Genomic DNA, 14,965 nt, shown 5'->3' with positions numbered 1-14,965 from the left:
GGCACGGGATCTTGAATCTGGCACAACGCCGTCACACCAGCGCCACCATGGGCGCAGCCCCAACAACCGCGACCCGGGTGATGGTTGTTGGTGCCCATCGCTGGTTCGCCATTTGTTTTTGTGAACGCGCTGCATGCGCACGTCGAAAAGCTGCCTTGGTACATATTTCTAATCATCTACTTGCTCACAACTTCACAGCTGCTCGCTTTTGTGACCTGCGAGGAAAGGCATGCTTGCTGGTACCCGGTGGATTATGCCTGGTAGATCCAGATCCAATAATTAGGCTCCAAATTAGTCCCCATGGCATGCACATGCCCCGACGAATACTACAAATTAGGTGTAGCTGGCTGTTAGGAGAAGAACAACAACCCCCGTCTCCGCGCTATAAAAGCAGCACTGCAGCTTGCCTTGCTTTGCTACACCGAGTTCATTTCTTACTCCTTCTACTCCTCAACACCCCACCGAACTACCAAAGTGTTGTTTGTGAGAGGATCATATCGGCCGGCCGGAGATAATGGCAGAGACGGTGCTGAGCATGGCGAGGTCCATGCTGGGCGGTGCTATTAGCAAGGCCGCCTCTGCCGCCGCCGACGAGATGAGCCTCCTCATGGGTGTGCGCAAGGATATTTGGTATGTGCACATGCACTTCTTTTGTTTTTGTCATGCACTTCCCACTGCCTCTTACATCCTTTTTTCCCCCTGTTATTAAGAACAACTTGTTGGATGAACATTAGTTGAATATATAAATTCTTGAAACAACCAATTTTTTTTTACTCAACTCTTGTATATAGAATGGCACCAGGCATTCATGGTAGGCTTGAAATCTCTTCATGGGGGTGCATATTTCTTCTTCTTCTTTGCATGTCACGGGCTGCAAGAATGACACAAAGCGAGCTGTAATAAAGTTACTTTTCCATTGTTGATAGGTTCATCAAAGACGAGCTAGCAACGATGCAGGCTTTCCTGGTGGCCGCTGAAGGTATGGAGAAGAAAGATATGCTACTCAAGGTGTGGGCAGAGCAAGTAAGGGAGCTGTCATACAATATTGAAGATTGCCTTGGTGAATTCATGGTGCATGTGGCAAGTCAAAGCTTGTCACAGAAGCTTATGAAGCTCAAAGAACGACATCGAATCGCAGTGCAAATCCGCGATCTCAAATCAAGAGTCGAAGAAGTCAGCAACAGGAACACACGCTACAATCTGATTGAGAAGAACCAAATTACCAGAACCATTGATGAGAGGGATTCTTGCATGGAAGATATCCGCAACCATTCAGCTAGCAACATAGATGAAGCAGGACTTGTGGGGTTTTCCGAGCCCAAACAAGAGTTGATAAAGCTTATAGATGTCCATGCCAAAAATGGTCCTGCTCAGGTAGTATGCGTCGTCGGCATGGGCGGTTTGGGTAAGACTACTCTTACCAGGAAGGTTTATGAAAGTATGGAGAACTTTTGCCAGGATGGAGCTTCTCAAGGTTATGATCAAAGAATTTTTTGGCAAGGAAGCATTGAAGAAGCAACTTGAAGGTAATGTAGTTCGAGAAGAGGACCTCGCCAACTATCTGAGGAAAGAGCTGCTTGAAAAGAGGTACTTTGTTGTACTTGATGATTTGTGGAACATCGATGATTGGAACTGGATAAAAAATTTTGCTTTTCCGAGTAGTAACAACAAAGGTAGCCGAATATTGGTAAGAACACGTGATGTTGGTTTAGCTAAGAAGTGCTCATTGGAATCTTCCATACCACTTATCTACCACCATAAACCCCTAGAAACAAATGATGCCATATATTTGCTATTAAGGAAGACTAGGAGAAGTGAGAAGGACATGGATAATGATGTGAAAATGAGGGAAATAGTTACCAAGATAGTCAAAAAGTCAGGACTGTTACCACTAGCTATTCTCACAATAGGAGGCATGCTTGCCACTAGAGAGGTTAGTGAATGGCAAAGTATTTACAACCAGATCCCCTTAGAGCTAGAGAGCAACCGAAGTCTTGAAGCAATGAGGAGGATGGTTACCCTAAGTTACAACCACTTGCCTTCTCATCTGAAGTCATGTTTTCTATATTTAAGCATATTTCCTGAGGATTTTGAAATTCAAAGGAGGCGTGTGGTAGAAAGATGGATAGCCGAGGGGTTTGTTATCGTCAGGGATGGGCTAAGTGCTGAGGAGGTTGGAAATAGTTACTTTGATGATCTAGTCAACCGAAGCATGATTCAGCCATCAAGAGTGAACATAGAAGGGGTTGTAAAGAGCTGCCGAGTCCATGATATCGTTCGCGATGTCATGATAGCAATTTCTAGAGATGAGAATTTCGTGTACGTGGCAGGGAATAGTTTGACTAGTGTTGTAAATAAGACCTTCCGCCATGTAGCATACCATGGTATCATGTGCCAAAATATTGGCATGGATTGGAGCCACGTACGGTCAGTAACTGTGTTTGGTGAGAGATCATTGGGGCCATCACCTTCAGTTTGTTCACTTGACATGAGAATGCTCAGAGCCTTAGATCTAGAGAATGCACAATTTCAAGTCACACAGAAGGATATCAGCAACATAGGCTTGTTGCGCCACTTGAAGTATGTGAATTTTTCTGATCCTCGAGGATATTCGGCTATTTATAAACTTCCTAGATCCATAGGGAAATTACAAGGCTTGCGCACTTTGAACATTGGAGACAGCTATATTACAGAACTGCCAACTGAGATTTGTAAACTCAAGAGTCTATGCAGTGTCCGTTGTACCAGAGTTATTAGGTCCTACAGATGGTTTGACCTGGATGAACCTGGGAAATGCTTGGTGAACACACTTTGTCTGCCCATACTGTTCACACCTTTGGTTGATCCTAGTGAACATCCCGAGGTAGTTGCTGAGCTACACATGGCCTGGTCTAGCCGTTGGTCATGGTCAAGAGGTGTGAAGGTGCCAGAAGGAATCGGCAAACTGAAAGAGCTGCAAATACTAGAGGTCGTGGACATCAGACGAACTAGTGGCAAGGCAATTAAAGAGCTAGGTGAGCTTGTGCAGCTGAGAAAACTGAGCGTGGTAACAGAAGGGGCCACCAAGCAAAAATGCAATGTATTGTGTGATGCCATTCAGAAGCTCACTTGCCTCCGCTCTCTTACAGTGAATAATTTTCTTATTGGCTCAGGCGTAACACTAGAGTGGCTGCATGTTGTTTCCTCTCCTCCTCCCCTATTGAGGAGTCTGAAGTTGGATGGATGCCTTGGAGAGATTCCTGGCTGGGTTGGCAGTCTGATACATTTGGTCAAGCTTCGCTTATCCAGGACTGTAATAAAGAAAGAAGGTAAAATCATGGAAATACTAGGGCCACTTCCCAACCTCATGCACCTTCGTCTTGGATACGGCTTTTATAGTGGGGAGAAGTTGGCATTCAAAATGGGAGCATTCCGAAATCTCAAGAAGCTTGGTATTTGTGATCTGGCGAAACTGAGAGAGTTGAAATTTGAGGATGGCACCTCACCCCAGCTGGCAATGATATATATCAGTTGGTGCGAATTGGCATCAGGAATTATTGGAGTCAACCAGCTTCCAAAGCTCAAGCAGATCGCACTTGGTCCCTATGGTCGAGTGGCGAATCTTGCTATGCTGCAAAGTGAAGTGGACGCCCACCCCAACAGTCCCGTGCTGCGACTGTCTGAGGAACGGAGCCACCACGACCTGGGAGGCACCGTCGCCCAAGTGGGAGAAGCAACGGAGGAATCATCATCTCTCCATCCTGAGCCTGCAGCAGCGGGAGGGAGCTCAGAATCGGTGGTGACAACAAACGTCAGGTCAGATAATTGATTCTCTTTCGTTCCATTAATACTAGCCCATATATATAGTGTTGCTATGGAGTGTGATGTGCTAATTAATTTGTATATAGCAGCCAAGACGATCTGCTTTACACTTACAATTCGTGCTGACTGAATCCGAGCAAGTCTCCTGCCACTTCCACCACAATGTAGTAACACTCTGCAGGTACGGCTCAAATCTTGCTCTGTTTCTTATTATTTGTGTTGGCTCACGCATTTTAGTTTCTCCCAACTTCAGTAGATCGGATTTCTAGCTATCTTCTTCCTTTCAGTATGTGCCCACGTATTTTTAAGCTGCACCTGATTATATATAGGCATAGCACGGGCTTGGATTTTTAAGCATGCCACATCTCCTTCTGTTTATGTAGCCACCATGTTACATGTTCTGTACTTACAGTTCCTGGCAATATACTTACAGTCTCCTAGCCATCAAGGCCTCTTGGTTATCTACCGGGTGGCAAACCGTTAGATCTCAGATTGATGAAATGAACCAGTGCTCTGTATATGCATCCAGGTTCAGGTGCGGGTGCAGGAAAAGAGGAAGATACAAATACAGTCAGGATGGTTGACAGCTGCAAGATACGCCAGATTGTTTCTGTATGTTTCCCTACTATGCGCACAACATTCTTGAACGTGTTTCCTTTTAACCTCGATGCTAGACAGGTTAATCAGTTGAATTCATTCTAAAGATTCAGTGATGATGACACTAACACCCCTAGTATTCTTTCAGGCAGAATTAAAGGTTGGGCGAAGACTGTCTCTTCCAATTCAATGCTCCGGTGAACTTGGGGCAATCTTTTAGGCAGAATTAACGGTTGGACTCCTTCCGCTGGAACATCAATTATTAACTGCATGTTGCAATATCCAGAGGATAATCATATAATGATCTGTTGCTAATTATCAATAGAGACTTGCTTTGTTTGCCCGTGGGTCGCTGCTTGTATGATTCCATGCTATATCTTGTACCGAATCATAACTGAAGAATGACGACACCTGCTTACTGTATAAGATTGTGCACTGAAGAATGCCGACGCCGACGAAGAGCATAGCCAGGTCAGATAACTTCTCTTTCGTCCAGTACTAGTCGACAGCAAATGAGATGCTAATTGCCACTTTCTGCATTCAGAATTAATCTCCCTCTATCTTGTTGTTTTAACAGCCAAGATGACGTACTGTACACATACAGGCCCTGTCCAATAACCATGCCACTGTATAACTGCATGCTCATCAGCCAAGTTCCATTAGGGGTTCAGACTTGTGAAGAAAATCAGCGGCTACAAGTCCACTACATCACTAAACGAAAAATTGGGAACTTCCTGCAGCAGGACAGCTGCACCATGGACATGAGAAAGTGGGAATCCAATTATAGCACCATGCATCTGCACCCAAATCGCCTGCATATATTTCCAAGGCTGCAGGCTGCAGGTGATTGATTTTTCTATATCCATGGTCTTATGCATAGATTTTCCTTTCAGCTTATATTTTCCCTGTTTTTGTACAAAAGAAGAAAATAACACTCTGTTCTTTAAACATAAACCCCAAATTATTAAGCCATATAATCTGCACTGTATGTTGTTGCCTGTCATCTCCAAACAGAACTACTAGTTCTTTTTCATATGGTCAGTTTGGTCTCTTAGACTCTCGCCATTACCAATGGGGCTACCTCCTCTTGTCTTTTATAATTTGAAGCACCCCTTTTGTTTACACACTTTACAGGAAGTTAGGATTTCGCAAATCCAGGTCAAGCTGGAATGTGGCATGATTAAGGTCATGATGCAATTAATGCGACTTATGGTGGTGCATTAGAGTACCAAATTTTCTGCTGAAGGTTGTATAATAGCACGGAGCCAATTGGAGGAAGGCAAAACCAATGGAAGTACGAGAGGTGGGCACCGGCTGACCGCCTATTCCTTCTGTATTTCAGTGTATAATTGTATATTCTGGAGATAAATTAGTGCTCACAGTGTGGTAGGGGAGCATTTCCAAATGTCAGGAATCTTGATATTTGGCAGGAGCTGAAGCAACTCTCGCATGTGAGAATTGAGCAGGGTGGTTGAGAAGGACACTGAATGTTGTGAAGAGTGTGTACTGTGATCACACTGATGAGTGGTCAGTTCAATTTACTTCCTCTCTGTTCGTTGCGGTGCCTGTGCTTGTTTATTTTCTATGCCTGTGCTTGTTTGTAATCAAAGAATGGGTACTGCATATGCATGTGCCGTTGAGTCCGCAGTGCGGAGCGGAGCAGTCCCGTGGTACAAAATCAACCTGATTTCCAGTACTACTCTGTTTCAATGAAGATGATTAATTGCTCTCAAATTCTTTGCTTCGATTCACGCGAGGATGACCTCTTCTTTGCTTCGATTCACCCCTTCTGCACGCTGCACTCAGGTCGTCGTTTTGAGGTCAAAACTCCTCTTCACGCTGCACTCAGGTTGCCCCAAACTCCAGTTCAACGTAATTACCTGCTGTTAGTTCCACCTGCTAGCTACACATACAAAGCTTATCTTATACTGTCACGTTCTCAAGCTGCAGTGCTTTGATATCTCTGCTTCGATTTTCCGCTGAGCTTGATTTTATTCCTATAATCCATTTCAGAGCAGAAAAAAAATATTGTTTGTTTGTTTGTTTGTTTGTTTGCTTGCTAGATAACTGGTCAGAATGGTGGTACCTTAAAACTGTCAGAAATACTGTTTGCTTGCTAGATGAGATTTGACCACCCAGCACCTTAACCCAAAGGCCCAAGTGAATAATCTCAAGTGAAATTGGAAGCCATTGGATCTTTTTCTGATCCAGGAGGGAGTTCTCGATGTTGCTCCCTCAACAGTCCAAGTTCCTCTGAAACATGAACATTGAAGTGATCATCCTGATAACTGGTCAGTTCAATAAGCACCAACTCCTCTTTGTTTGAAGCTGTTATGTCACATGATCTTCATATACTTGCAATTTCTTATGTGGTTTTCAGCTTATCACGAACACATAAACATTTGTTGATGAAATAAAACTAATGCATCCTCTGTTTATGCATTTCAGTTGGAGAGAACAAGTGGAAAATGCAATAGACTAAACCACTGGCGCTGCCTCCTGCAAGGCTACTCGGGGGCGAACCCTAGCACCTCCGCCTCATTCCCCCTTCACATCTCTCCTCTCCGCCGCGGCCGCGTGGGACCGGTGAAGGTGGCGGCGGGGATCTGGGCGTCTTCACCTCAGGTGGAGGGCCTCGGCTTCCAAGGTGGCGGCCTGGGTGGTGGCATGTTGTGCGGCCGGCTGGTTAATTTTGTTGGGTCACCTCCCCGGTCGTGTGGGTGGTGTGGAGGTGGTGTGCTACGGCTGTTGCGCCCCCCCTCCCCCGCTGGTTGCTGGTCGCCATTGATATGTTCGACCTCAACCCTATCTACTCCGATCTGCACCAGATCCGGCCACTGGTTTAGAGGGAATCCCTTGGTCGGTGCGGCGGCCACTCCGGAGGCGGCGCCTTTGGGTGTTGTTCCCCTTGTTGGAGGCTTCAGAGAGGATCCCCTTCCTTCCATCCCTCCCAGGAGCTCAGGTGAAAGCCTCAGACCCCCTGTTCCAAGCGACGATGACACCGTGGTGGCGTGCTCCTTCCTGAAGGCGTCGTTCGGGGGCTGCTCAAGCAGTGGTGGAGGTGGCGCCAAGCTACATCTTCGGCATCTTCTCGGTCTCTGGTGCGGTTGGTCCGCGCCATTGGTGTGAGGGGATCGGTGTCCTTCTTGGCGCCGGCGGTCCGGTGATTCCTATCCTTGACCAATGTATCGTGCGGCCATTTTTGGCCTTCTCCGTGGTTCGGCACCTTCGTTCAACATCTCACATCTGGCGTTCTGTCTTGCCGCTGCCGGCGACGGTGCTTGGGTGGTAGGGCCTCTGTTACGTGTGGGTCTACTCATGTCGTCTCTCTTTCGGCAGCCTGGGTGAAAGGGTGGTGGCCTGTGCGGCGGTAGAGACAAATCATTGTTGCCCATGTTTGGTCCTTCGGTGGCTGTCAGCAAACACAATAGTCACACGGTGATGCCCTCCTCCCGTGGCCTTAGTAGGTTAGCTGGTGTAGGTATAGCGGCGGTCGTTGGCAATGGTGTGGTCTGTTCTTGCACGTTGTGAAGTTGCCTTGAGTTGTTCTACCAAGCACCTTGTACCCCTTATTTCCGTTGTTTTCCTTTGTGTATGTTGTTGCCCTCTAATCTTAGTCGGTTGATGGCTTTGTTAATTCAAAGCCAGGCTAGATTCGAGCTCTTCTCGGACTTGGCCGGCGCCTTTTCTCTAAATAGACTAAACCACACAAGATGTTGCTACTAAGGCCCTCCCCAATGATCCACCTTGTACAGGTGCTAAGACTGCCATGTAGAAAAAAAATCTGATGTGGCAAGATAATAAAGAGGAGAGAGGTGAGTTTGGTGACCCGAGAAAGAATCAATACCAAGCACGTGAACCTAGGCAAAAATAATTAAATGAAAGAAATCCACCAATGCATGAAATAGTTTAGCTACTAAAGCATTAAATATAAGGAGCTTAGCACCAACAAGTGAAGCATCTATGCATTGTGGACATTAGTGTTGCTAAACTTATTAATATGCTTAGCACCTTTTCTAAGCACCAATGCATTGGAAGTGGCCTAATAAAGCTGCATATATTGTGATGCCTTCATTGGCCATCCGACTCGGCATTCCAAGTCCGCTGGCGGTGGCCCCTAAGCCGCAAATTGAAACTGAGATACCCCATAGGAGCGCATTGCTCTATAACGGAGGTGACGTAGCAGTTTACAAGTGGAAACTGCTGGCCCAGATGACAATTGCTTATTGGGAACATTGTAGAATGGATCAACCTGATGTGAACACGTGCAATTAATTGTGAATACAAACTCACTTTGTTTACTAGCACCTAGGGATGGAATTCGAGCCGAGTCAAGCCAGCTCGTTTCATTAACGAACTAGCTCGACTCGACTCGTAACTATAACGAGCTCAAATTCAAAATTAATTCGACTCACATAGCTCGTGAGCTAGCTTGTTTAGCTTGTTAAGCTCGTTATAGGTACTAAGATGTATATATTAAGCATGTACAATGTTCACAAACAATTGTAAGTAGCTTAACTTACAATTATCAGTACAATCAACATGTCAGCAAGTCAATAGCAAGTACATGACCAAAACAATAAGCAAGTTAGTAACATGTACATGACCCGAGAGGTGGGCTTACGCGACACTGCCGCCATTGCAAACTCTATGAGACAGGTGGAGAATAGACAAACATGTTTCCCGCTATTTCTCTAGGGATGGAAGGAGAGGAATGGTGTGTGTCTGGTGGGCGGTTGGGCCTAGTGTTATTTGGATGGGCCATGTGTTCTGCCTGTGCGATTGGCTTGGGATGCAAGGTGGTTCTGCGTTGCTGGTTTTTATACTGGAGTTACACGAGTAGCCATGAACTCGACTCATTTAACTTGGTCCCTAAACGATCTTAAAATAAAGCTTGGCTCGACTCGTTATTCTACGAGTTCGAGTCGAACGAGTTACACGAGTAGCCATGAACTCGACTCATTTAACTTGGTCCCTAAACGATCTTAAAATAAAGCTTGGCTCGACTCGTTATTCTACGAGTTCGAGTCGATTCGAGCTGAGCCACGAGCTATTTGTTTAGCTCGTGAGCTTCGAGCTTTTTTTCCAGCCCTACTAGCACCCATTACCGAAAAAGGGTCTCCCCGCTTTGTATTCCAAAGCAAACCATCATTGTACACATCGCAATGCCGGGGCGAGTAGCACAACAAGCCCAAGAAAAATAAGAAGAAATAAATGCCAACAACGGCAGCTCGACAAAGCGCGGCCCGCGAGCACTGCGCCCTTCGGAAACAAACCACCACAGTCCGAAGCACCTATCTACCGCGAACTAAGCAGCACCTCCAAGAAGGGATGCAACGCCGATGACGCTGTTGCCCGGACAAGCCATAGGGCCAGTTCACGGAGGGAGGTGGGGGATAGCTACTACCGACACCCTCCATGAAGGGATAGTGGCACCCGCCGGTGTCACCGCATCGGAGCCAGACGAGCCGGCAAGGATTTCTCCCGCACTCCAAACCCCACCGCCCAACCGGAGCCGACCAGCCAAACCACCGCCCAACACCATGCGCCACCACGGTTGCGCCGCCACCACGCCATCTCGCTGCGAGCACCTCCACGGGCCAAGATGACCGGAGAGAAGATCCAAGCGACGGGAGCAACAATACCAAGGCCGAGCGGGAGGGAACTGTTGGGGAACGTAGTATTTCAAATTTTTACCTACAATCACGCAAGATCTATCTATATGATGCATAGCAACGAGCGGGAGAGTGTGTCCACGTACCCTCGTAGACCGAAAGTGGAAGCGTTAAGTAACGCGGTTGATGTAGTCGAACGTCTTCGCGATCCAACCGATCAAGTACCAAACGCACGGCACCTCCGCGATCTGCACACGTTCAACTCGGTGACGTCCCTCGAACTCTTGATCCAGTTGAGGCCGAGGGAGAGTTCCGTCAGCACGACGGCATGGTGACGGTGTTGATGAAGTTACCGACGCAGGGCTTCGCCTAAGCACTACAACGATATGACCGAGGTGGAAATATGTTGAGGGGGCACCGCACACGGCTAAAACAATAACTTGTGTGTCTATGGGATGCCCCCTCCCCCGTATATAAAGGACGGGAGGAGGGGGCCGGCCGGCCTCATGGTGCGCCCCCAAGGGGGGGAATCCTACTCCTACTAGGAGTAGGTTACCCCTTTCCTAGTCCTAATAGGAGGGGGAAGGAAGGGGAAGAGGAGAGGAAGGAAAGGGGGGCCGGCCACCCTCCCAATTCGGATTGGGCTTGGGGAGGGGCGCGCCCCTCCTCTTGGCCTTCTCCTCTCTCTTCCACTAAAGCCCATGTAGGCCCATTAAGCCCCGGGGGGTTCCGGTAACTTCCCGGTACTCCGAAAAATGCCCGAACTCATCCGAAACCTTTCCGGTGTCCAAACATAACCTTCCAATATATCAATCTTCATGTCTCGACCATTTCGAGACTCCTCGTCATGTCCGTGATCACATCCGGGACTCCGAACAAACTTCGGTACATCAAAACACATAAACTCATAATACCGATCGTCATCGAACGTTAAGCGTGCAGACCCTACTCATCTCCGGTCAATAATCAATAGCGGAACCTGCATGATCATATTGGCCCCCACTTATTCTACGAAGATCTTTATCGGTCAAACCGCATAACAACATATGTTGTTCCCTTTGTCATCGGTATGTTACTTGCCCGAGATTCGATCGTCGGTATCTCAATACCTAGTTCAATCTGATTACCGGCAACTCTCTTTACTCGTTCCGTAATGCATCATCCCGTAACTAACCCATTAGTCGCATTTCTTGCAAGGATTATAGTGATCTGCATTACCGAGAGGGCCCAGAGATACCTCTCCGAAAATCGGAGTGACAAATCCTAATCTCGATCTATGCCAACTCAACAAACACCATCAGAGACACCTGTAGACACTAGTAGAAAAAGGGCCTATTGTCCCGGTTCGTAAGGGTCTTTTGTCCCGGTTTAGGAACCGGGACTAAAAGTTCGTTACTAATGCCCTAGGCCTTTAGTCTCGGTTCTTACACGAACCGGGACAGATGGGCCTCCACGTGGCCGGTGCTGCGAGCCCAGGCAGGAGGCCCTTTAGTCCCGGTTGGTGGCACCAACTGGGACCAATAGGCATCCACGCGTCAGCTGTTCAGGGGCTAGGGTTTTTGTTTTTTTTCTGAAAGGGGCGGGGGTGGATTTGGGGGTTTTGTATGGTTAATTAAGGTGTTTCATATATTGTGTTAGGTAGCTAATTAATTAATAGAGAGAAGTGTCCTCTCTTATCTCTGTGCTTGATCGACGCTACGTACTATACGTATAGAGAGGCCCTCGACACGCTAGCTAGTAAGAAAATGAAGGAAACCATTAAGTACAGAAGTTCGTCATGCATACCGAGAGAAGTGATCGACCTCTACTTCTCCGAGAGATTGGTCGAACAACAAGTTTTCGTATTATCTATCCGACGCTACTGGCTACATACATATACAATATGTAAGATCTCTTACAATCCCCTAGCATTTGAACTCAAGTTCCACATGGTATTCTCCGGTTTTATTAATGACGTGGTCAAGAAAGAATCCCGCCAATTACTCTTGAATTGCTTTCATGCGATCTTGTGGTAGGAGTTCATTCCGCATCTGCCACGTCTAATTTGAAGAAGGGGGTTAATACATATATATGAATGAAACTCAACAGAAATGATGGTGTAATAAAATGAAATTGTGAATATTATTGCTTACGCACTTCATATTGTCTTTTAGAGTAGCCCCGCTTATCTTTGCAAGTCGCGTTGTAGATGAACTCGCACACGTAGTATCCACAGTTATCATTCCCTTGTTCCTGCCACAAGTACTTTACAAGAAATAGAGGTCAATCAAACTGATAATGAAGCATTATAAATTGCACTGATGAAAATAGCTAGAATCAACGGGAGATGCGCGCAACTAGCTAGCTAGTAGTACTTACTTTCGGGTATGTATATCGCAGCTCCTTCGGCAGTCCCGGAGCTTCTGCGGTGAACTTTTTCCAAACCCTGCAAGACAAAGAAAATAATTATTACTTGAGATATCAGAAAATGAAAAAAAGTTGCCGATATGGTGCGATAATGATCGATTGAACTTACTTGTTGAGAATTTTAGTCATGTCCGCATAGGTCTTGGGATCTTTTCGTCTCAAGTCTAAGACAGTTACTAGTCCCTGCTCAAGCTTAATCTCCAGGAGAATATAGTGGAAGTTGCGCACGCATGCATAACTCAGCAATTACATTACTATAACCTCGCTCGAGTAATAAGGGAAACCGAATATGCACACGACAGCAACACTCACTCGAAGTTGTAAGGAAAGAGTATTAAATCTTTGTTTTGATTTATTATCAATGATTTGAGCAAGTTGGCCTCGACATCTTTGCCGCTCTTTTTAACCTGAAATTCATCTATAAGATTTGTGTTAATGAACCCAGTATTATACATTTCTGCTTTTCTGCACTCGACGATCTTCAATCTGCATAATATAGTGAGGATAATTATAAATACATGCAATGAAAGAGCTGAGCTATATATAGAGACTTAATGACAGAAGTAGTACTTAGAGACAGTAGCAAGTGATCGTTAATTCATCGAGGGCCTTTTGATTGAAGAACGGGAAGAACTCCTCAGATGGAACATACAACAGATCAATTCCAACGAGGTCGTGCTCCTCTTTAACTCTCAGATACAAAGTATCCGTCCCCCCAGACTCTCTACAGGTTTTCATGTACCAATCATGGAATCTTCGCATCATCGTTGTTAGAGATTTTTCATCTTTGACGAGAGGTTTCCCGTACTCGTATCTGTGTTCGTCCACCTCCAAGAAATCATAATGTACATCGTCGGGCAGGTAATCTCCAAGATTGTTATAACCGGGCACCATCCCCGGATCATTAGCGACGATGTCGCTAGACACATTGAGCGGGGGGCACGATTGGTTCGCTTGTTCGCCGAGCTGGGCAATTTTTTTCCCAACTGCTCGTCGTTCTTTTAACCTTTGATCACTTCTAGTACTTCCCGACCGCTCCGCTTGGATATATACCTTTTCAGTAACGCGCACATAGTTGGTTTTCGGCGGAGACTTTGGTGGTTTCCTCAGGGCATCGATAGTGCGCTTTGCTTTCACCGGATCTACCTTCTCCTCCGGAGGTGGATGTCTCTTTGCTTTCACCCCTTCAAAGAAGTCCTTCACTTCTTTTTCCATGATCTTCTTGTTTTCTTCCACGGTACTCTCTTACGGTAACTTCTCTAGAGGCTTGAGAGGTGGACCGTATCTGTATTGCCTCCCGCCTCTGGCTGTACTGCTAGAAGCCGGAGCAGACGGAGCGGCTGCGGCTATCTTCTTTCGTGCTTGCTTACGAGGCGGAGGAGAAGGACTACGACGCGCCGGAGCAGACGGGGCTGCGGCGGGTCTCTTCCGCCCTTGCTGGCGAGGCAGAGAAGGAGGAGGCTGGTGACTGCTCGGGCGCGCCGGCGCAGGCGGAGAAGGAGGCGGAGTGCCGCCACGCGCCGGAGAAGGAGGCTGAGTGCCCTGATCACTCGCCAGAGGAGGAGGCAGAGTGCCCTGACTCGCCGGAGGAGGAGGAGGAGGCGGAGGCGTCCAGTTCGGAAGGTTGATGAGCTCCTTCCGCCATAGGCATGGAGTCTTCAGACAAGAACCCAGCCGAGTCTCCCCGTCACCCATAGGGTGGTCAAGCTGGAGGTCCTCAAATCCTTCTGTGATTTCATCCACCATCACCCTAGCATATCCTTCTGGAATCGGCCGGCAGTAAAAAGTTGCGCTAGGTTTAGGAGGTGCAACAGAGCCAACAGCCGCCTTGACTTTCAATTCCATCCACTGCGTCATAATGTGGCAATGCTGAGACTCCGTGATAGCATCCATGGGGTAGCTAGCAGGAGCCGTGATGACAGGCTCCTGAAGCAGCTCCGTGGAAGCCACGCTGCTTCTCCGCTGAGATGGCGGGGTAGCACCGGTGTAGCCTCGGCAGGTCGCATGCTGCGAACTGCGTCTCGTTCCTCTAGCGCCTGTACCCATGCGTCAAGCGCCTGTAGTTGGGTCAACTCCTTTTTCTTATTCCTCTCCCGGAGTTTGTAACCGCCTGCGTCGGGAAATCCAGCCTTCCACGAAAGGGAGCCTGGCGTGCCTCGTGTCCGTCCGGGGTGCTCAGGATTCCCGAGGGCCTCTGTGAGCTCGTCATTCTCTCTGTCCGGAACGAACGTCCCTTGCTGCGCTTTTTCGTTATACTCCTGAAGCTTCTCGATGGGTGTGTTCAGCTGCTCGTTGGTCCAAACGCACTTCCCTGTTACAGGGTCCAATTTTCCCCCAACCCCGAAGAACCAAGTCCTGCAACTGTCTGGCCAGCGTCGCGTCTCTGGTTCGATCCCTTTATCAATGAGGTCATTCTCAGCCTTGTCCCACAACGGCCGGGCTTTCAGGTAGCCACCTGACCCCGTGCGATGGTGATGCTTCTTCTTTGCAGCATTTTTCTTGGTTGTCGCTGACATCTTCGCCGCTCTCTCAGATTTCTTGGTGAC

The 14,965-nt window shown here is 47.4% G+C and overlaps 1 pseudogene; it reads left to right on the top strand.

Moving 5' to 3' along the window:
- The first annotated feature begins 346 nt into the window (after nt 1–346).
- Nucleotides 347–5,964, top strand: LOC141026405 (disease resistance protein Pik-2-like; annotated as a pseudogene).
- The last annotated feature ends 9,001 nt before the right edge of the window (nt 5,965–14,965 follow it).

This window comes from Aegilops tauschii, chromosome 7 (assembly GCF_002575655.3).
Source record: "Aegilops tauschii subsp. strangulata cultivar AL8/78 chromosome 7, Aet v6.0, whole genome shotgun sequence".
Classification (NCBI taxonomy): Eukaryota; Viridiplantae; Streptophyta; class Magnoliopsida; order Poales; family Poaceae; genus Aegilops; species Aegilops tauschii.
This window is presented reverse-complemented; position numbering and strand designations above follow the sequence as displayed.